Source organism: Pelobates fuscus, chromosome 1 (genome assembly GCF_036172605.1).
Source record: "Pelobates fuscus isolate aPelFus1 chromosome 1, aPelFus1.pri, whole genome shotgun sequence".
Lineage (NCBI taxonomy): Eukaryota > Metazoa > Chordata > Amphibia > Anura > Pelobatidae > Pelobates > Pelobates fuscus.
In genome coordinates, this window is record NC_086317.1 from 31,656,423 (window position 1) to 31,679,322 (window position 22,900).

At 43.3% G+C, this 22,900-nt stretch overlaps 1 protein-coding gene across 1 annotated transcript in view; it reads left to right on the top strand.

Moving 5' to 3' along the window:
* The window catches only part of KCNJ6 (potassium inwardly rectifying channel subfamily J member 6), a 210,876-nt gene that overhangs the window by 129,111 nt on the left and 58,865 nt on the right, over positions 1–22,900 (top strand). The window lies entirely within an intron of this gene.

The following is a 22,900-nucleotide window of genomic DNA, read 5'->3' on the forward strand; positions in this document are numbered from 1 at the left end:
TTAAGGCTGTGGGCTATAGTTGTTGGAGGGGTTAGCCGGCCTGTATAAACTCAGCAACCCCCTTACCTGGGCCATTACAGATCGTTTCACCCCATCAACCACTCCCCTTTTTCTCATATCACTACCTTGGTGGACCCTCTTTATTTTCAGGCCTACCCCATACATCAGTTTCGGCACACCACAACAGACTTTTGCTCCATAACCTGGCTTTTGTCTCCAACCACAAATATATATATATTGGAATATTTATGTATTCTTTATCTGTTATCTATTATGAAATGAGTTAATTTGCAGGTCATATAAGTGGTATGAATGTTCTGTATGGAGCTCCTAACAGGTGAGTAAATGTGTGGAATGTGTAGTGGTAGCGTATGTGTGTTTATCATTCTATCATGGAGGAGTGCAGAGGTTCATTGTGCGTCCACCAAGCTCTAGAGCTCTAAACACTAGAGATCTTCTATCTGACCTCATGGCGGTCTATAGGTATAATACTATGTGTTTACCATGTGATAATGTGTGTTTGCAGGAGGAAGGGTAGACTTTCTAGCCTTCTATTTATATGTGGATGGCTGATATATTTAGTTTCACACTAAATCGAGCCATGATATGCATGAGATTAAACAGTGCCACTTTGGCCACTGGGAATTTACGTCTTCCTTCAGGCACCGTCTTAAAGGAAAAATCACTAATGGCCAACATGAGTATTCGAAGGTTATAGTAGCTGATCACATGAGTCAGTCTGTAGCTTTCCAGCTATAGTTACCTTAACACATGATACTCAACCAACAAAGAGCCTTAAGGGAGGCTAAACGACATCCAGAGACTCCTCAATTAATGCATTCCTGTGATCACCTCCAAAGGGGCACATATAGTGGACGGGTGGAGTGCTCAGTTCAATAGGAATCTGATTTACATACCAGAACTACACAGAAAAATAGGGGAATTGGGGGCACACCCAGATCATGCATTTCTAAGTAGTGGTGTCATAAAGACCAAAAAATACCATTTTAAATCTAACAAGACTACTTAAAATCACCTATCTCAGCAAGCAAATATGTGAATTCAGTTACACCATATAATCAGATTGTGTTAAGCCCACCACTACGTCACCATACCCCAATATCAGCGGGTCATACACTAATTTTAACATGGGAGATTAACATGACAACTGCAATACTTACTGCTTAAACAGTTTTCCGAGACTCCTCAATTTATGTTTCCCTGTGGTCACCTCCAAATTGGTACCCATAGTGGATGGGTAAGTGCTCAACTCAATAAGAATATGGTCTGGATTCCAAATCTATACAGAAAAAAAGGGAATTGGGAGAACAACCGGCTGTTAGGGTTGTATGCTATTTATATCAAAGAGGAAGTAAACTTGTGTTGTATTCCTGAAAGGAATACTGTAACGTTAATAATACAAACCTTTATCCCTAAAGATATAGTTCCCTATTTGCAGGTTTGTTTTAGGTCCTACTCTCCATTTTTATCCCTCAGTGCTGCCAGCCACTCTGCCTCTTCCGGCTCAATCCAACATTCCTGATCCAATGTTCCTCATAGAGGACCATCAGAAATTGATTTTTTTTTGACAAATTAAATCCGTCCACCCCATGAAATGTGCCTCTTGCACCTTCAGCTGCCTCAATGCATGAGGGTAGAGAGGAGAATTATCTCCAACATCTGAGCATCACAGTCTGCATGCAGCACAGGATTGGAGGAAACCAAGACGGGCAGAAATCAACATAACATAATGTCCTCCAAAAAAATCATTATGTTGGGAGAATGGGGTTAAAATATTCCAGCACAAACATGAAAGATAGTAACCTCTAACAGTCTTGTTTTACAGGATATATTCAGAAATTTGGTTGAAGGGGACAATATGAGGTAGAGAAAATATTACTGTGAAAGGGAAAGATGGAGCACATTAGAGGAAAAGAAAATCCATAATTTATCATTGCATCCTATGATTCATGGCTGGGTGGATTTCACAGTTCACTATGTGTTATGAGTGGATCTACAGAGGGATTGGTCTACGTGTGTTGGGGGAGACCTTTATTTTACCAAGTTGCTCCAAAATAGTTTAACTTGTTTATCCGAAAAACAAAGTTATTGACAGTAAACAAAAAAAAACTTTAGTTTGCTGATCAGGTCTCATACAAGTTTTGAAGTTCCCTCAACATGAGAGATACACCAACCCAAACGACAATTTTAACTTCTTTGGACCAGTGACTTGGTTTAACGTATGTCAGTATGGTTTGTGTTCCTGATTGTATCTAATGATACTTCTGTAAAACTAAAGCTCGTCTTTGTAATTCTTTATATCTGTTGTAAAACTTAAAAAAGACACTCTAAACCCCTAAAGCACTTCACCGTGTTGTGTTTTGTGTGTGAATATTGTGTCCTATTTTAATTTTACAAAAAGTGCAGATTTCAGTAGAATTTGACACTTTAATAATAATAATAATAATAATAAAATAATCCAATATTCCAATATTGTTAAACTGGAAATTATTTTATTTCTCTTTTCAATTGTCCACAGTTGCTGGTTTAGTAACTAAACCTGCTTGTGTTTAACATGGGACCTATGTACATATTGAAGCCTCTATCCCTTAAAAAGGCGCGCATCATAAGAATGACTACATTCTAACACATGTGAAATGTTTATTTGTAACGGGAAAAACGAGTGTGCCACAATAACCAAAAGCAATCCTGTGGCCTAAATATGTCAGGAGATAAGTAAATACAGTTTGGGTTGAATATTTTGCAAGATTTCTGTAGCATTTTATTTCACGCTGGACAGATTTTCTCTCTGCATTATTAAGCCCACGTGTCTCAACTTAGCATACTGTACGTTAAATAGTCCTTTAGCTGTGACATAAGGCATGTACCACGCTGTTTGATATTACATGTTAATTGTACAGCCTTACCACCAGAACAAATGTTTCATTAAATATGTATCCAGTATTTCGAGATATCAAAAGTGTCAAAAATACAGTATCCATATTAGTCATATCTTCAAAATACATGTACGTGTTTACTACGCATTTAAGAGAACAATGCAGATTGTTTGAGATTTTTTAGTCAGTTGTTTATATTTTATATTATTTATTTATTTATAAAATATTTTACCAGGAAAGATACATTGAGATTTCTCTTGGTTTTAAGTATGTCCTGGGTCCACAAAACATTGCATTGATACATTAGGGTACAATAAAATACAAAAACAATATTAATACACATTATATACAACATTTAACATAGCACAGGTAGGAAATATATAATCAACCATTACACGTGCATTCTGTTTTGAGGTATGTAGAGAGGGATCTCTTAAAGGACTTTAGGCTTGGGGCAGATTTTAAATTGTGCGGTAGGTCGTTCCACAATTGTGATGCTCTGTAGGAGAAGGAGGATTGGGCTGCTTTCTTTTTGTATTGAGGTAGACTAAATCAAGTACTGGTACTGGATCGGAGGTTATAGGAGGTGGGAACAGCCGGGGAAAGCATTGCGTTCAGGTAGGGTGGGAGTTTCCCAGAAAAGCTCTTAAACACAAGGCTGGAAAGATGAAGGGTGTGTCTGGATTCCAGCGACAGCCAGTTTAGTTCTTTTAGCATGTCACAATGGTGGGTCCTGTAATTACATTGTAGCACAGATATAAGAGATATAAGAGACCCTCACATATGGAGGGGTTGTTTCAAAACCAAACTGAATGGAAAAAATTACATTATCAAACTCTTCTGCTTGGAACTTAATCCCTTCTTTACCATAAGAAAATATTAAAAGTGTCATTTATTTGATATATGATCTGCAGACAGAAAGCAAATGATTAAAAGGGAGTTTGGGGCACACCTGAAACATGCATTTTCCGCAGTGGTGCAGCCGTAGAGACCACAATATGTACATAATAGAGAATAAAGAACAGCACACACATAAAATTACATTTTTGCATTGTATAAGGCTACTTAAAATCCAATTTCTCAGCAAACAAATTACATTTTAGTTGCAAAAATTGTTAGGAATCCATCACCTGATATGTCCCTGGCCACACGCCCAGCCACACCCTAAAATTAAAGTGTCCCTCTTTGTCAATTTAAATTATTAGGAGGCAGGGCCGGCGCCACTTGTAAGGCGACCTAGGCAGCCGCCTAGGGCGCAACTTATCAGGGGGCGCCGGATCCCTGTCCCCGCTGCGCCTCCTCATGCTGCGCCCCCTGAGCGCTTTAACAAGCCCCAGGCGGCGCAGCACTGCTGCATGGAGGGCGGCAGGGTTTAAGTGACCGGCAGGAGGGAAGCGCAGAGCGCTCCCTCCTGCTGGTCTCTCCATGTAGCGTGGCCGGGTGGTGCAGAACGCGGGACAGGAACCTCTGTTTCCTGTACCGGCCGCCGGCGGAATGACAGGAAGTGAGCGCTCAGTGAGTGCTTCCTGTCATTCCGCCGGCGGCCGGGTACAGGAAACAGAGGTTCCTGTCCCGCGTTCCGCACCGCCCGGCCACGCTACATGGTCAGGAGGGGAGGGTGAGGACCACTATGGGAGGGGGGAGGGGGGGGATAAGGGACCACCTGGGGAGGGGGGGGAGATAACGGACCACTAGGGGAGGGGGGGATAATGGACAACTAGGGGAGGGGGGGATAACGGACCACTAGGGGAGGGGGGATAACGGACCACTAGGGGAGGGGGGGCATAACGGACCCCTAGGGGAGGGGGAGGATAACGGACCACTAGGGGAGGGGGGGGAGATAACGGACCACTAGGGGAGGGGGGGGATAATGGACCACTAGGGAAGGGGGGAGATAACGGAACCACTAGGGGAGGGGGGGATAACGGACCACTAGGGGAGGGGGGATAACGGACCACTAGGGGAGGGGGGATAACGGACCACTAGGGGAGGGGGGATAACGGACACTAGGGGAGGGGGGGGAGATAACGGACCACTAGGGGAGGGGGGATAACGGACCACTAGGGGAGGGGGGGGATAACGGACCACTAGGGGAGGGGGGGATAACGGACCACTAGGGGAGGGGGGATAACGGACCACTAGGGGAGGGGGGGATAATGGACCACTAGGGGAGGGAGGGGGGGATAACGGACCACTAGGGGAAGGAGGGGGGATAAGGACCACTAGGGGAGGGGGGATAAGGACCACTGGGGGTGGGTAAGGACCAGGGGGGTAAGGACCACTGGGCTGGTAAGGACCATGAGGGGGGAAAGGACCACTAGGGGAGGGGAGGGAGGATAAGGACCACTAGGGGAGGGAGAGGGGGGATAAGACCACTGGGGGTGGGTAAGGACTGGGGGGGTAAGGACCAGGGGGGGTAAGGACCATGAGGGGGGTAAGGACCACTAGCGGAGGGGAGGGAGGATAAGGACCACTAGGGGAGGGAGGGAGAGGGGGGGATAAGGACCACTAGGGGAGTGAGGGGGTGGATAAGGACCACTAGGGAGGGGGTTGGATAAGGACCACTGGGGTGGGTAAGGACCAGGGGGGGAGGGGAGGGTAAGGACCACTAGAGGAGGGGGAGGAAGGACAACTAGGGGAGGGGAGGGTAAGGACTACTAGGGGAGGGGAGGAGGGAGGAAGGACCACTAGGGGAGGGGAAGGTAAGGACCAGAAGGGGAGGGGGGAGCAAGGACCACTAGGGGAGGGCAGGGTAAGGACCACTAGGGGAGAGGTGAGTCAGGACCACTGGGGGAGGGGGGTGAAGGAACACAGGGGGAACGGGGGTGGGAAGGTAAGGACCACTGAGGGAGGAGGAGGGGAGGTCCACTAGGGGTTTGGGAGAGGGAGGACCACTAAGGGGGGAAGGACCACCAAAGGGGGGTAAGGAGGGAGGACTACTAAGGAGAGGGAAGGAGGGTAAGGACCACTAAGGGGGGGGGGTTACAACTAAAGGGGTGGTGGGAGTAGGGGAAGGTCTACTAAGGGGTTTGGGAGAGGGAGGACCACTAAGGGGTCTGGGAGAGGGGAGTGAGAAGACCACCAAGGGGGGACTGCAGAGGGACAGGGGGCCAAGGGAGAGCACTAATTGACACACCCACACACACACAGAAACATACAATGCATTCCTACTCACACACAATACATCCCTTACGTTCTCTTACATAATTAATGCACCCCTTACAGACACACACTGCATTCAATTACATACACAGAAACAAACCTTGCACCCCTTAAACACACACACACACACACACACAGAAACATACAATGCATTCCTTACACGCAAACACACACTACATCCCATATAAACACACTACATCCCTTACACAAATTGCACACATAAAAAATCCCCAACTCATGGATGGGCCATGTAGGTGGATTTATGGGTGGACATTGTAGGCGTATGCCCCCTGGGGGCCCAGACCTTGAGCTGTGTAAGGGGCCCTAAAAAATTGAGCTGCTTCCTGTTTGTTAATTGTTGTGAGCACTGTTAAAAACAGTCTCCAGAGAGCCTCTTCTACACCAGACCTGTGGAGCCAGACTGAGCCCATCATCAGCCTCTTGTCCTCATCTGGTGGTAAGTAGGCAATCCAATATATTATTAGTGGCACTAATCTCTAATTTACCTCACATTAAATGGATACTATAGTCACCAGAAGCACTACAGCATAATGTAGTGGTTCTGGTGTCTATAGCCTGTGCCTGTAGGCTTTTTAATGTAAACACACTTTCTTTTCAGATAAGATACACTTTGTGAAGACTGGCGTTGGCCCATATGGCAGAGCATATGGGCGGGGCATGGTGATGTCACATGGTGGGCAGGACATATGGGGGGTGGCAAAACTTTTTTTGCCTAGGGCGGCAAAAATCCTTGCACCGGCCCTGTTAGGAGGTATGATGAGAGAATTTTCCAGTTTAGCTACTTTATTTTCACCTTTAACTTTGAATTCACTCACTATACATTTAGTAAATAACACCTCAGGAAATTGTAGGTGACACTCCACACAATACACACACAGATTGTCACACACTATATTACAGACGTGTTTACTGAGTCATCTCCAGTGCCTTCCCCTCCCCCACCCATTAGTAGACTCATTACAACATGCGCACCACTGCAACGTACCTTGCTTTTTTCTACTTCAAATATAATGTAACACATGCATTTTACAGACTTTGAATTATTCTTATATGTGTTAATAGTATAGAGACAAAAGAAAACTTTGTGTGTTTTTTTGCTACCATATTTCATTAACCCAGATTTTTAGCCTTCAGCACAAACTTACAAAAATAAGGTATTTTCAACAGGAGTTATATAAGAAGCATAAAAAAAAAAGGTCTATGAATATATCATTTTCTTTCCACATCAAGGTTCTCATTCAGAATCATATGAGCAAAGCTGTTCTCTTTTTCTTTCTCGTGAGTGTGTCGAATTTAATGTGATTGGGGAAATGGGATTCGGTGCTTAGCATCTCTGAGAAGTGGTTGGCAGAAAATATCTTAAAATAGGCAATAGCTTTCTTAGGACCTTTATACCGCACTTTTTTTTGCGCATTAAGAGGTTTATTAACTAAACCAGGGATTGTGGTAAGTTGCCATGGGAACAGCAAAACAGCAAATGTAAGGCCAAAATAGCTGAGTTGAAGTTGAATTTGCAATCTCCCAAATTCATTATCCACAAGTGAATAACATTCCTAATACTTAATATATTTTGACTTGTTACTATATATAAATTAACTTTATTGCAGTCTGCTACTCATTCACAGGCCTCCCAATCAGTGATGTAACTACCAGCGGCGACCACTTCAGGGCATGGCCGGCCCGGATTCGCGGTCACACAGCGCTCCCCTCCTGCCGGTTATAACAAGTTGTGTAGCTGAGGTAGAGTGGCCTCTGTTTCACTCAGAGAGTACTTCCTTTTAGACTGGGTATCGCCAGTGGTGTATCCTGGTTTTGTGCTGCCTTAGGCAGGACAAAACTCAGGCGCCCCCCCACCCCCTCCGTGCCACCCCCTCCGTGCCACCCCCACCCAACCTTTCCCCCCGCCCCGCATTCTAAATACACAGACACACATTCACTGACAAATACGCATACACTAGCAAACAGAAACACACACACACTAACAGACACACTCACTCAGTAACAGACAAACACACTCACTAGCAGACACAAACTAGCAGACACACACACTCACAGGCAAACACACACACAGTCAGACACACACAGTCAGACACACACACTAACAGACACACACAGTCAGACACACACACACACACACTCACTATCAGACACACTCACTATCAGACACACACACTCACAGGCAAACACACTAACAGAAACACACTAACAGACACACACGCTAACAGACACACACTAACAGAAACACACTAACAGACACAGACACACACTAACAGACACAGACACACACTAACAGACACACACACTAACATACACACACACTAACAGACACACACACTAACAGACACACACTAACAGACACACACACTAACAGACACACACTAACAGACACAGACACACACTAACAGACACACACACTAACAGACACACACTAACAGACACACACTAACAGACACAGAAACACAATAACAGACACACACACTAACACACACACACACACTCACCCACATTAACACATTTTTTTTAAATGTATTTAAACACCCCCCCAGCCTCCTTACCTTTGGGAATGCTGGGGGAGGGGGGTGTCTCTTCCTCCCTGGTGGTCCAGTGGCTACTGGACGGGCGGGCGGCCGGCCGGCGAGGGAGCACTTCCTCTGAGCTCTCTGCTCAGCTCCCTCGTGCGCCTCAGAGTGAGGCTGGGAGCCGGAATATGACGTCATATTCCGGCTCCCAGCCTCACTCTGCGGCGCGCGAGGGAGCTGAGCAGACAGCTCAGAGGAAGTGCTCCCTCGCCGGCCGCCCACCCACCCACCAGCGCCGCCTGACCGCCCAGCAGCCCAGCATGTCTGTTAGCCGCAAGGCTAACAAGAAATTTGCCTTGGGCATTTGGGGGCGGCTTTTTTTGCCGCCCCTTGGAAAATGCCGCCCAAGGCAAATGCCTTGTTTGCCTCGCGGCTAATACGTCCCTGGGTATCGCGGTCCGCTCGGCCAAGCTACAGGAGAGAGCAGGTACAGAAGGGGATGGGAGAGAGACACATGGAAAGGACTTAGGGGGGATTGACACATGGACAAGACTGGCCGCAGTGGTGCAGCTTGGCGTGCATTCACATATATCCCTATATTTAAAAAATATATATTTGTGAGGTTTGAAAAATCAACTTAACTGCAGAAATTCACATATTTTTTTCCTGCAATTGAGTTTGACGATGCTGGACTTCCTCACGCTTTGCATGAGGACATCCAGCGTGTTGAAAAAGCCTAATGTGTTGAAGGCCTAATGTGCAAATGTCGCTTGCCGCGCAAGTGTATTAGTTTTCTCCCATTGGCTGACGTTGGAAATGGAGGAGCCTGACCCAACATCAAGGGGCAATATACTAGCTAAGTGAAAAAAGGTATTTTTACATGAGAGTGTAATTGCCAGCTCGCAGTTACTATTAGTTAAGTGCAGTGCATAGGTTAAGGGGCAGACTTTACTGTTAGGAAATTACTAGTAAATACATATCCCACTTCTACCCAAGATTAATGGGAGTTACTCCTACAATGGGAACTAGTTTTAGAGTCCCAGGAGGGGATTAAATTATACTAAGGGCTGGCGCTGCCAGTAGTCAGCCACTTGGGAAACACCGGCCAGGAGGCACAATCTCCTGATGGCTTGCAGGAGAGGGAGCGCTGTGCAGTGCGATCACTGCATGTAGTGTGACCTAGTAGACCACAGTGGCAAATCTTCTGTATCCTAGGGGCAGATCCAGAGCCTTATCTCGGGAGGGGCACTGGTAGTGGGCTGTAGTGGGGGGATAGGGGAAACAGCGGCTGTAATTGATGAGTTAGGGGCTTGAAGCTCTATAGGGGGACAGGGGCTGTAGTGGGGGGATAGGGGCTTTAATGGGGAAACAGTGGCTGTAATTAATTAATTAGGGGCTAGGAGCTCTGTAGGGGGACAGGGGCTGTAGTGGGTTGATAGGGGCTTTAATGGGGAAACAGCAGCTGTAATTAATTAATTAGGGGCTAGGAGCTCTATAGGGGAACAGGGGCTGTAGTGGGTTGATAGGGGCTGTAATGGGGAAACAGCGGCTGTAATAAATTAATTAGGGGCTAGGAGCTCTATAGGGGGACACTGACTGTAGTGGGGGGATAGGGGCTGTAATGGGGAAACAGTGGCTGTAATTGATTAGTAATGGTCTAGGAGCTCTATAGGGGGACAGCGGCTATAATAAATTAATTAGGGGCTAGGAGCTCTATTGGGGGACACTGACTGTAGTGGGGGGATAAGGGCTGTAATGGAGAAACAGTGACTGTAATTGATGAGTTAGGGGCTGGGAGCCCTATAGGCGCTCTAGTTGGTGGATAGTGACTGTAGTGGGTGATAGGACTGTAGTGGGGGTAAGGGCTGTAGTAGGAGGGTTAAGGACTGTAAATGGGGTGTTGGGAAATGTAGGGGATATGGGCTGCAATTGGGGGAGACAGGCTGTAGTGGGGGGTAGCGGCTCTACTAAGGGAATATGGGCTGTAGTAGGGGAGTTAGGGGTGGTAGTGGGGTGATATGGGCTAAAGTTGGGATGAATGGGACTGTAGTGTGGGGGATATGGGCTGCATATAGGGGGTAGGGATTGTAGTGTGGGATAGGGGCTGCAATGAGGAGTAAGGGACGGTGGTAGAAGGGTTACTGACTGTAGTATGGGTGTTAGGGGCTGTAGTGGAGGAATGGGACTGTAGTGGGGGGATATGAGCTGCATTAGGAGGTTTGAGACTGTAGTGGGGGGATAGAAGCTACTTTCGTAAGGTAGGGACTGTAGAGGGATAGAAGCTACATTTGGAAGGTAGGGACTGTAGAGGGATAGAAGCTACATTTGGAGGTTAGGAACTGTAGAGGGATATAAGCTACATTTGCAAGGTAGGCACTGTAGAGGGATAGAAGCTACATTTGGAAGGTAGGGACTGTAGAGGGATAGAAGCTACATTTGGAGGGTAGGGACTGTAGAAGGATAGAAGCTCCATTTGGAAGGTAGGCACTGTAATGAGGGATAGAGACTACTGTAGGGGGTAGAAGCAGTAGTGGGGATGAGGGGCTTTAGTAGGGATAGGGGCTGCAGTGGAGAATATGGGCTGCTGTTTGGTTAAAAGGGCTGTAGTGGGGGCTAAGGGCTGTAGAGCATAGGGACAGCAATTGGGAGGGTTAGGGGCTGCAATTGGGAGGGTTAGGGGCTGTAGTAAAAAGTAAGGAGCTTTAGTAGGGGTGTTAGGTGCTGGATTAAGGGGCTTTAGTAGAAAAGGTTAGGGGCTGTAGTAAGGAGTAAAGGGCTTTAGTGTGGGAGGTTAGGGATGTAGTAAGTTGCTTTAGTAGGGGGTTAGGGGCTGTAGTGGGGGTTTAGGGGTGTAGTAAGGAGTAAAGGGCTTTAGTAGGGCAGGTTAGGGGCTGTAGTAGGGAGTAAGGGGCTTTAGTAGGGGGTTAGGGGCTGTAGTTGGGGTTTAGGGGAGTAGTAAGGAGTAAGGCGCTTTAGAAGAGGAGATTAGGGTCTGTAGTAAGGAGTAAGGGGCTTTAGTGGGGTGTTTAGGGGTGTAGTAAGGAGTAAGGGGCTTTAGAAGGGTGTGTTAGGGTCTGTAGTGGGGGTTAGGAGCATAGTAAGTAATAAGGGGCATTAGATGGGTATGCTAGGGGTTTTAGTAGGGGTGGTTAGGGGCTCTAGTGGATCGTAAGGGGTTTATTAGGGTATAGGGATTGCACTTGGGGGGGCTGAAGAAAATAAATGAGTGTATTCCCCCCTCCATGAGGCTTACCTTGGGTCAGGGAGGGGGGAATCCTGTTGTTTGTTAGTCCGGTGGTAGATGTGCAGCTGTGCAGATAGTTCCTTCCAGCAGCCAGCGCCGCCGGGGTAAGTATCAAAGGGTGGGGCCTATCGCAAGGGGCAGAGTCTATTGCTGCCGATTCACTTCTATCTATAACGGTTGTAGATAGAAGGGAGCAGCGAAGCAGGGCTATCAGAAGCCCTCTCATCATGCTTCACTTCTATCTCACTGGGGTCGACAATTGCCCCACTCCCCCTCCCCCCCTGGATCCACCACTGCTGTATCCTCTACCTGGTCTGACAGGAAGCTGAGAGCAACAAGCATCTTCCTGTCAGACCAGGTAGAGGAAACAGAAGATCTTCTACTGCGGTCTGCTCGGCCACAGTACATGAAGGTAAACAGGTGTGGGGGGGGGGGGGGAGACCACAAAGGGACAGGAGGAATGAACAAAGAAACACTGAGTGGCTGGGGGGACAAAGAGACACACAGAGGGGTGGGAGACAAAGAGGCACATAGAGGGGTGGGGAACAAAGAGGCATACAAAGTCAGCAATTTTTGTTTTTTGGGGTTGTGCAAGTAGCTGGTCTTGCCTAGGGTGCCTGTCATGTTTATACATCAAATACTATATAAAGCTTTATATGGACATCTTTTTTTGTTTTGTTTAGTTTTTTTTACAAATCATTTGTTAACCCTTTCTATTATTGTTTTATTATAATGCAATTGATGTCCTTGTCATCCTCTGTTTACTGAAATGTCAGCTTTTTTTTGTGACCACTGCTCTCAGAATCAGAATAGCGGCGAAAGTCTCGTCTCTGAATGTGAAATAGGCAGCAATGCATGAAGTCATTACTCGCTGTCACATGGGATCATAAAGGATGTGCTGGCGGTCACTGGAAACGTGACAGGTGTCAATGAAGCAGAACAAACAAAGTTCAGCCATTTCAATTTACAAATACAATGGGAAGACACAATAAGTGCGTGGCTTCATGGCTCAGTATGTGCCCATAATATCATGTATTTATATTGAGTTTGTTTAGTGTTTGCTTGCTGTTGTACTTGGATGTAATGTGTTTTCACGCTATCCGAGGAAACAGTGGGATGCAATTTGTTCCATTTCACACATTTTGCATTTCATTTTTTTTTTTTTAGAATATTTATTAGCAGCAGAGGAACCCGTGGCCTTCGACAGGAGAAGCTCAAATGAGCTTATTTAAGACATGCACAGCTTGTGCTGATTATTATGCATATGTAACCGCAGCAACGCCTGGCTACACAGGCTGATAGGGGGGCTTTATTGACAGCAAAGTGCACAGATGGATATTTTCGAGGAGATGAAGGTAGTGGGAACCCCTTGCCTTAAATTAAAAACGCAGACGAGTTGGATGTAAAAACAATAGAACACAAGAGGCTTAATTTCCAGAAGTGCTCTTCTAACGTATGTTGGAGAATTTCCAAAACTCTAAGTAAATATTTTTATTGTGTGGTTGTTATGGTGCAAAGATGCTTTGGGTATTTTAAATCTTGTTTTTGTCAAACTCAGAGGATTCCCAAGACCCAATGGACTTCATAATGAGAAAGGTTTCTTCCTCATTGTCCATCCAACATATATATAAAATATATATATGGCTATAGAACTCATTACAATCCATTTATGGCTTTTGAGCACTGGGGGGAAGCAGGATTCAACTGTGTCAATTTATTGTAGCCGTTCTGGCACAGCCAAATGATCATGGAGGTTTTCTTAAGCACCATTGTAATGACACAGTACCATGGTGCGGTACCATATTACAACTCTTGCGGTGATGATTTCTAAAATTGTTTATCATTACTTGAATTAAATTCAAATTATAATAAGAATTTATTTTGTTAAATGGTGAGCTTCCAGTCAAATATCCATTCCTAACGCTGCTAAACAGCACAGCTCTAACTTCCAGATAGTATCTATTGGCTCTCGCAACACAGTAACCAATTATTGAGCATTTCTAAAATAGTGAAAAACGAAACTATTATCAAATTGTATAACTAAGTTTACAGTAATCGTTTAAAAGTTTGCCTTATTATACTGATATAGTTGATCGTTTTATAACTTCATGTTTTTAGTTTTTTTTTCATTTTGACTATTTTTATTGAGTCATAAGCAATTCAGTGGGATACAGAAGGTAAGAGGGAGCATACAAAAGTATAATCAGTACAGTAAGAGCCATAGTTTTAATACAATACAGCCATCAATCATTAAACAATGTGCGTTTATAAAAGTTGTATACTGCTAATTGTGTTTGAAGCCATGACTATATACATATTTGTTACTGCCTGATGAATCAAGATGAATACAGGCTGATCACTCTGGGTATCTATCAGGCTTGTGTGAAACCTTAGCTGCTAAGTCGTGTTGTGTGGGTTCTTCAGCTCCCTCCCCATAAGGGGGTGTTTTCCAATATCACCTGTGACAACGCCCGGACTATACTGGGTTAGTAGTAGTATGTTATTGCCAGTTGATTCCTCCAAGGCGGTCTTGAACAGCTAAGGGGCTCGGTTGTCTGATTCCTGTTGTCTGCCCCCTCCACTTCTCCCTTCATTACTCGTGGTGTATCCTGTTGTCGAAAGGGCTGTTCCCCATTTTGACGTACCCTCTATAGAATACTTGATTCTTTTTTTTCTTCTTTTTTTTTGTAGAATAAACAAAAAAATTTACTAAACTATTAACAATGTGGGTTTTCACTGATAGCTCATGTGGATGAGTTCTACACTCGGAACTAGTTTTCCAAAAAGCATGTGCAGACTGTATGGTGTCTCCAGTGTTTGTCAATGCCCTCCCAATCTCAAGAAGAAACCCAAGAAGAAATAAAGAACACACACAGGCCTGGCCCGCCAGTTTCTAACACCTCAACCTCTCAACTTTCCTATGACTTCTCTCCTTGTATGTGTTATGACATTTTAATTGTTTTTTTTTAATTATTTTTTTTCCCCTTCCCACCTCTGTCTAGAAATTTCTAGTCCCTGCATTCTCGGTATTAGTTATATACACATCCCACATCCTGTAAGTGTTTTTTTTGGGTCGAATGTTTCTATGTGCCATTAGTTCGTAGGCTAGATTCAATGACATTTGTTTCAGTAATGCCGGCAATGTTGGAGTGTCGGTAGTTTTCCATGCCCTGACTGTTAATAAGTTTGCCGCTACTAGTATGTGGAAAAGTAGGATAGATGCTGGTCTCAGGGGGCTATCCATTGATTTGAACAGTAGGCATAATTCACGGGTGAGTTCAATGTATGTTCCTAGTGCAGCAGTCGTGTTGGTGCCCCCTGAACGCCAGAATTCCTTGATTACGGTACACGTCTACCAAGTGTGGTACATTGTGCCTACGTCCTGTGAGCATCTCCAACAGATATTAGAGGTGTGTGGGTATATGCGTGATAGTCTATCTGGTTCCATGTACCATCTATATTGAAGTTTTCTCATGAGTTCTAGATGTGAGGCGCATCTCGACCAACCCGTCTGGGCCACAAATGCTTTGTTCCATAAGTGTGTTTTTAACGGCTTGTTTAAGTTAGTCCACCATTCTAGCTTGAATTTGTTGTGTGTCAGCATTGTCACTATCTGATACATTGAGGAGAGTAATTTTTTCGGGGTGTTAGAGAAAGACTGCAATGCAGTCTGTCTCACCCCTGCACTCCACGTATTTAGGTAAGCTCTGGCTCTGATCCCAGTTAACCCTTGCAACGCAATCTGTCTCACCCCTGCACCCCACGTATTTAAGTAAGCTCAGTCTCTGATCCCAGTTAACCCCTGCAGCGCTGCCTGTCTCAACCCTGCACCCCAGGTATTTAGGTAAGCTCTGGCTCTGATCCCAGTTAACCCCTGCAACGCTGCCTGTCTTGCCCCTGCACCCCACGTATTTAGGTAAGCTCTGGCTCTGATCCCAGTTAACCCTTGTAACGCTGCCTTTCTCACCCCTGCACCCCACGTATTTAGGTAAGCTCTGGCTCTGATCCCAGTTAACCCTTGTAACGCTGCCTGTCTCACCCCTGCACCCCACATATTTAGGTACCCTTACAATGCATTCTCATTCTATGTATTTTTCCCTTTAATCTGGCAAACTTGATTCATTAGTGCAGTCTGCTAGTTGTCCAATCCCTCCCATCTCATGTGTCAAACTTTATAGCCAATTGACTATCTCTAGGCTGAGTGTATTTCCCTATTTAGTTAGGTCACTGGGGAGCATACGACCGTAGGGAGCACAGGCCACATTCCATCTGTGTGCCACAGACAATGCTTCAATCAACATTCGCATTATCATCCACACACCGTTGTGCTTGCTGCATTTATGTTTGTGTTCTGTACCTAGCCATATGTCAAGTACTACTTCCTCACCATATATGCATTATTGTTACCTACTTTATTCCATACATCTGAATTACCTGTAAACATGGCATAGTCTATACAACAATGGTAAAAGATTTCAAAGTTCATAATATTAAAAGGCATTCTCAATAGAATTTGGAATCTTGGAACACTTCCATGAGAACCATTCACATCAGCCACCTTAGATCTGTGCTATGTATATCTAGGCATTGTATGAGTCATCGTTCCCAAACAAAACCTCCTGGGCCCATGAAACTATCTCTAAGTATTTCCTTTTTTTAATCTAATTTCTTGACTTTGGTCGGGAATACATGGCTAAAATGTGAATATTTTTTCAATGCAAAATAGTCATTAGCTATTCTACAAGGAAGTAAGTGAAAGGTAACATAAAACACGTGTTTGTATTCAGTAGTTCTGAATTGTATTGCCTAAATTTACATACCAAACGTTGTGACATTCATTGTTGGGAGTAGAGAAATTATTTCTAATTCCCAAATATGCAACTTGCTTTTCTTTTGTGTTTTTTGTAAGATGTGTGATTTTGCTATTCAGAAATTACATGTATAATTGAATGATACACTCTTAGCGTTGTTTAAATATCTTTATCGGTTAGCCTCAGGCATAATATTAGAATTTAGAAAGTTCACAAATACTGATGGATGGAGAAAGGGTTCTTGACATTTGCAGAACACACAGTAGCATTTTTCTTTTTGTACATTCATTTGATTATATATGGCATTTTGATGTGCTAGTGTTAAGAGGCAATGGACTCTATTGAAATTCTGGGATCTTGGAAACCAGTCTGCAAAGACTGGGCTGAAATCTCTCATTAGATAAGTAGGTCTTGCTAAACTAGTTTGTCCTAAATCCTGTTCTCAAATCACTACAACTAGCTGTTTAGACTATAAACCCCTTTCTAAATACATCTGATGTGTTTATACCTAGCAACTGCAAAGATGCATTGACCCAGAAATGGCTGTTTTTATTATTTTATGATCGAAGGCGTAAAGAAATGGAATGGATTTGAGGATTGATCACGCATACAAATATCAAAAAACGAATCTGGTGAGATAAGAAAGTGTCCAGACTTTAAAATGAATTGACAGGTGATTGAATCAGATTGACCGATTAGCCTTATCAATCAACAATCTTAGTAATTTTTCACTTTTTTCATATTTCGTTTTTTGACATAATTTAAACCAGAGGGGCTAGGTGACAGCGTGCATCAAATAGATATATATAGTAGACCTTTAAGGATGATGTCACAGAGTTGGGTAAAGTATGCAATTACTGTCTGTCTGTATATATCATAGAGACCACAGTTATAAAATTCACGCAAATATGTGCCTGTAAGCATGCTTTCTTTAATATATATGGCCAAAGATATTCTAAATATTATAAATAATAATAGTTTTTTTTGTTTGATTCTCTTTTATTGATTTTTTATATCTCTCATAGAGAAGAAAAGCATATTGGTTACAGAATAAAGAGAGGTGGTTAGTGCAAGCATTGAGTATGTTTGTCATACAGGAAGTAACGCCTTCAATATTGACAATACAGTAATATGGTACACATTATACAATGTACACAACATAAGATGACACATAGGTTGCCAACGAATGCAACAGGTGATTATCGTCTTTATAACGTACAGTCAGTGTGTTCTGTTCCACATCAAGAAGCGAGTCATTGTGTCAATTTGAACTTATCATTGTAGAACTTAAGGTACTATTTTGTAGCTCAAATGGTAACATAACGTCTGTCTTCGAGTCTTCTCGTTATGCGGAGTGTGAGCGAAGACTCAAATATAACCTTGGTGGGGGGGGGGGAGTTAACTCAGGAAGGAGGGGGTAGGGGGGGGGGGATAAATAATAATAGTTAATAGTGAGGGAATTTGGCATGGTCTAGCCATTTTTCGCCGTATATCTGTGTGGCTCTGCAAAATTTCAGTATGGAAAAACCGAATCAGAACCAATCAGATGATCCAAAAGGCTAGGAAAATACTTCTACCAATGTATAAATAAATAGAAATATTATGAACATATTGTGCAGTACACTGATAGCAGAATTTCCCCATCAGGACAAGTGAGAAAAGGTACAAAAATAGAAGTAGAGGGAAGAACGGGAGGAGCAGTAAAGTTTCTATCTCATATATATATGTTATATGTTTATTAAATATATAATAGAAAAATATTTTTAAAATTTACTGCTCCTACTTTTTCCCCTTGGTTCATGATTCAGGTACATTTGTCGACAGCGTTTGGGAATTCAACTGAACAAGTGATCAGCACAAATTCGAATTGTGAAACGAATCTCTAAGCCTAATAGTTAATAATAATAGTTATAATAATAATTAATGGTAATTAGTAGTAATAATGAGAAAATAATACATTTTTCAATACCTTGGGATGCACCAGAATCACAGATTGCCAAGCACACAGAGAATAACATGTCTATAATGGCCTAGATTTTGTGTTTCTGATGTCCGTTCACAGTTTAGCGAATACGTCCCCCAGTCCGACTTTTCTGACCTATAAACGAGAGATTAGAAAAGCCGGTGTAACCGACTGGCAACCTTCAGCTGATTGATAGTGACTTAAATGATTTGCTTGCGTGGTTTATTTAGCGAGTCAGCATGTAATAAATTCATAGTAAATTTATATGTCAGCAACTGCAAGATGATCAGTCAAGCAGAACAAACTAATATTTGCAATTACGACTTAAGCAAGGCCGAGGGAAGGAGAGAAATACTGACTGCGTAACAAAGTTACACTCACATTAGCCCCCCATTACTGAATGCACTAACCTTCTGCGTCTGCCTTGCTAGAATTTTATTAATAACGCTGTTTAGCCTGCTTTTGTTATGTGTTTTTTTTTTTTTAATTAAGAGAAAACCAAATGTGTAAGCATAGAGAGTGAACATTAGAATAGACAAACTTTAGATAGATAGATAGATAGATAGACAGACAGACAGACAGACAGACAGACAGACAGATAGAAATAGATAGATAGAAAGAAAGAAAGAAAGAAAGATAGATAGATAGATAGATAGATAGATAGATAGATAGATAGACAGATACTGACACACCATCTATCTGTCTGTCTGTCTGTCTATCTAGTATCCACAGGGAGAGCCAAACATACAGTGTAATTAAAACAGTTCATTTAAAAAGAAAGCATAACCCAAGGTTAGTTATACATTTACTGCAAAAATGTGTTACTTGACAATTCTGCTTTAATAGTTCCAGAAATTACATGGGATATAGACTAAACTAATTAACTCCACGTTCTTCAAATATATATATATATTGTTCTAGACTTTAACCCCTTAAGGACACATGACATGTGTGACATGTCATGATTCCCTTTTATTCCAGAAGTTTGGTCCTTAAGGGGTTAAACAGTTGTGATTCTCAACAAAGTAATACAAATTAACATTTTATTTCTAATTCTGTTAATTTGTCCAATTACATCCTAGCCCCTGAAATAACGGGGCTGTGTATGAAAATCAATGTTATTCATAACCGTTTCATACAATATTTTTGTTCAATGCTGAAAGTCTGCACTCCAGTTGCATCTCGGTTGTCTCATTTGAAATCCATTGTGGTGGCATAGAGAGCCAAAATTATGTAAATTGTGCCAGAGAAGTGACGTATTTGCCGCAAGACAAACAAGGCATTTGCCTTGGGTGGCACTTTCCAGGGGGCGGTAAAAAACGCCACCCCCAAATGCCCAGGCAAATACCTTGTTAGCCTGGTGGCAGGCGGCTAGCTGAGTTCCAAGGCGTCAGAGTGATGCCGGGAGCCGGAATTTGACGTCCCTCGCCGCCCACTTTGGAATTCAGCTAGCCGTCCAACTGCATGCATGCCTGCCACTCTCCCTGCTCAAGCAGCCCTGCCAGTAGCCCCACTGGACCCCAGGTAAAAAATCCAACCAGCTCTCCCAAAGGTAGGGAGGCTGGGTGGATTTCAATTAAAATAAAAAAATAATCTTTGAGTGTTGGGGGGATGTGTGTGTCTGTCTGGCTGGCAGTGTGTGTGTGTATGTGTGTGTGTGTGTGTCTGGCTGGCTGTGTGTGTGTGTCTGGCTGGCAGTGTGTGTCTGAGTGATTGTGTGTCTGTGAGTGAGTGTTTGTGTCTGTGAGTGAGAGTGAGTATGTCTGTCAGTGTGTGTCTGTGAGGGAGCCTATGGGTGATTGTGTGTGTCTGTGAGGGTGCCTGTGTGTTTGTTTGTGAGTGAGTGAGTGAGTGAGTGTGTGTGTTTCTGTGAGGGAGCTTGTGTGTCTGAGTGATTGTGTGTGTCTGTCAGTATGTGTCTGTGAGTGTGTCTGTCAGTGAGTGTGTGTGTGCGTCTCTGAGTGATTGTGTATGCCTGTCAGTGTGTGTGTCTGTGAGTGGGTGTGTGTGTAAGTGAGTGAATGTTTGTGTCTGCATCATTGTGTGTGTATGTCAGTGAGTGTGTGTGTGTCTGTCAGTGTGTGTCTGTGAGTGAGTCAGTGATTGTGTGTGTCTGTCAGATTGTGTCAAATCAGTGTGTATGTATGTCAGTCTATCTGAGAGTGTGTGTCTGTCAGTCAAAGTGTGTGTTAGTCTTTATCAGGAAGAGGTGTGGCATTGACAGGAAGTGGTGGGGCAAATGTAAATGAGGGGGTGCCTGAGTTCCGTCATGCCTAGGGCAGCACAGATCCAAAATACACCACTGTGTCAGTGTCCAAATATTTCCGGACCTAACTGTATGCATTTTGTGCGTACCCCAGCTGTTGCTGAATCATGTTTACCAGTAACCAGTGATCACAGATAGCGATTAATAAACTTAAAGGACCACTATCGTCACCTAGACCACTTCAGCTCAATGAAGTGGTCTGGGTGCCAGGTTCCCCTAGTTTTACCCCTGCAACTGAAAACAGAGCAGACTGCTATGTTTACACTACAGTGTTAATCCAACCTCTAGTGGCTGTCTCCCTGACAGTCACTAGTGGCCACTTCCGCAATTTAGTAAATCGCACTTATTTGCCGCTGTACGTCCTTACGGAGTCCAGTGTCAAAAAAGATCCCCATAGGAAAGCATTGAGTAATGCTTTCCTACGGGCAGGATTGAATGCACGTGAGCCTCCGGCCACGTATTCGCATTCAGCTCCACTCGGAAGCTGACGTTGATGGAGGAGGAGAGGTCACTAGTGCTGAGGGAGCCCGGCGCTGGATTAAGGTAAGCAAATAAATGGTTAATTACCATTTATTCGCCATGGAACGGGGCCATAGTCGCCTAAACATATTTGTATTCCTAACGCTATAGTTGTTCCTTTAACACACTGGTTGCTTGTGAATTATAAGATTTTATATTATAAATAGGCTGGTTAAGCGTCATGAGAAATTAATTAACAAGCACACAATATACTTAGCCGGTCTGGGTGGAGGGTGATAGATAATGCTGTAAAACATACATAACTACGGTCTCATGCTGTTTTGCAAGTTAAGTCCTAAACAACTGAGACTCATGATTTATTGATATAAATAATTTTTGTGCAAGTTATGTAATCGAAATGACTCATTCAGTGATTACAGTTGCAAGACACTAAAAAATCTGAGATGTAAAAAAAGACCTGTTTTTATTGCCATTTTAGAAATTCAGTTTCTGAACATTAGTCTGCAGTAATTACAGAGTCTCAAATTATTATTACACCCCTCACCTCTTCACATTTTTTTGTCACAAACTGGAATTAAAACTGTTGTCGCAGAAATGCACATTTAATTTACCAAAAAATAGTTACTACTTTGAAGAGGATAAATATTTTATTGTTACCCGAACGCTAATTAAACAGAAAGACGCTACAATTTTGCAACAACATAACTTTATCCCCTTCAGACAGAACATGTTAGAATAACCTTTGACTGTAACGTTAGCTGTAAGTCTTTGAAAACCATTATTTGTCTGTATATGCTCATTTGTCTGTTCAAAACTGCTTAAATGATACTCAGCAGCAAATTGTAGTGGTTATCGTCTACATCCATCGCTTTAATGTCAAACTGCTTATAAAAGTATTGTCCTGAGTCAGAGCTCTTTCTAGAGTCCAGAGACTATTCGTTCTGAGGAATTGACGGATCTGGAACATCAGTGTTTTCATTTTGATACATTTTTTTCTGTATCTCTGCCTCTCATGCCCTTTTACCCCAGGTAAAAGCATCAAAAGGTGTTTATATACGGCTACTTTGTAGCTTAATGACTACCTTTTAAACGACTCAGTTTGATATTATTAATACCTCTTTGGACTATTCCACTGCTTTGGTTCATGAGACATACTTTTTCTATTTAGATCCTTCCTCCCTGTACAGACCGGGAGCCCAGTGTGCACACTTGGGATTGAACGATACAGGAACACCATCTGCTTTTTTCATTTTACACATATTTATTTTTCTAAGGCAAGCTTGCACTGTAATATTTTCATGTTTTACTTATTTTATGCTTTATGATTGCTATTAGACTGTAATTCAATCAAAATAAAATTAGCATTTTTTATGTAATTTGTATATGCTCCTCACTTTTGCATTATCTTATATTCTGCTATATACTTTTCAATAGAAATTGGCACTTGGTCACATCCCCCTGCCCCCACAGCTGTCAATCACACCTGTTACTTCCTGGTTTGGTTTCCTCAGTGGAGTTAGACTGAAGAGGCAGCAAT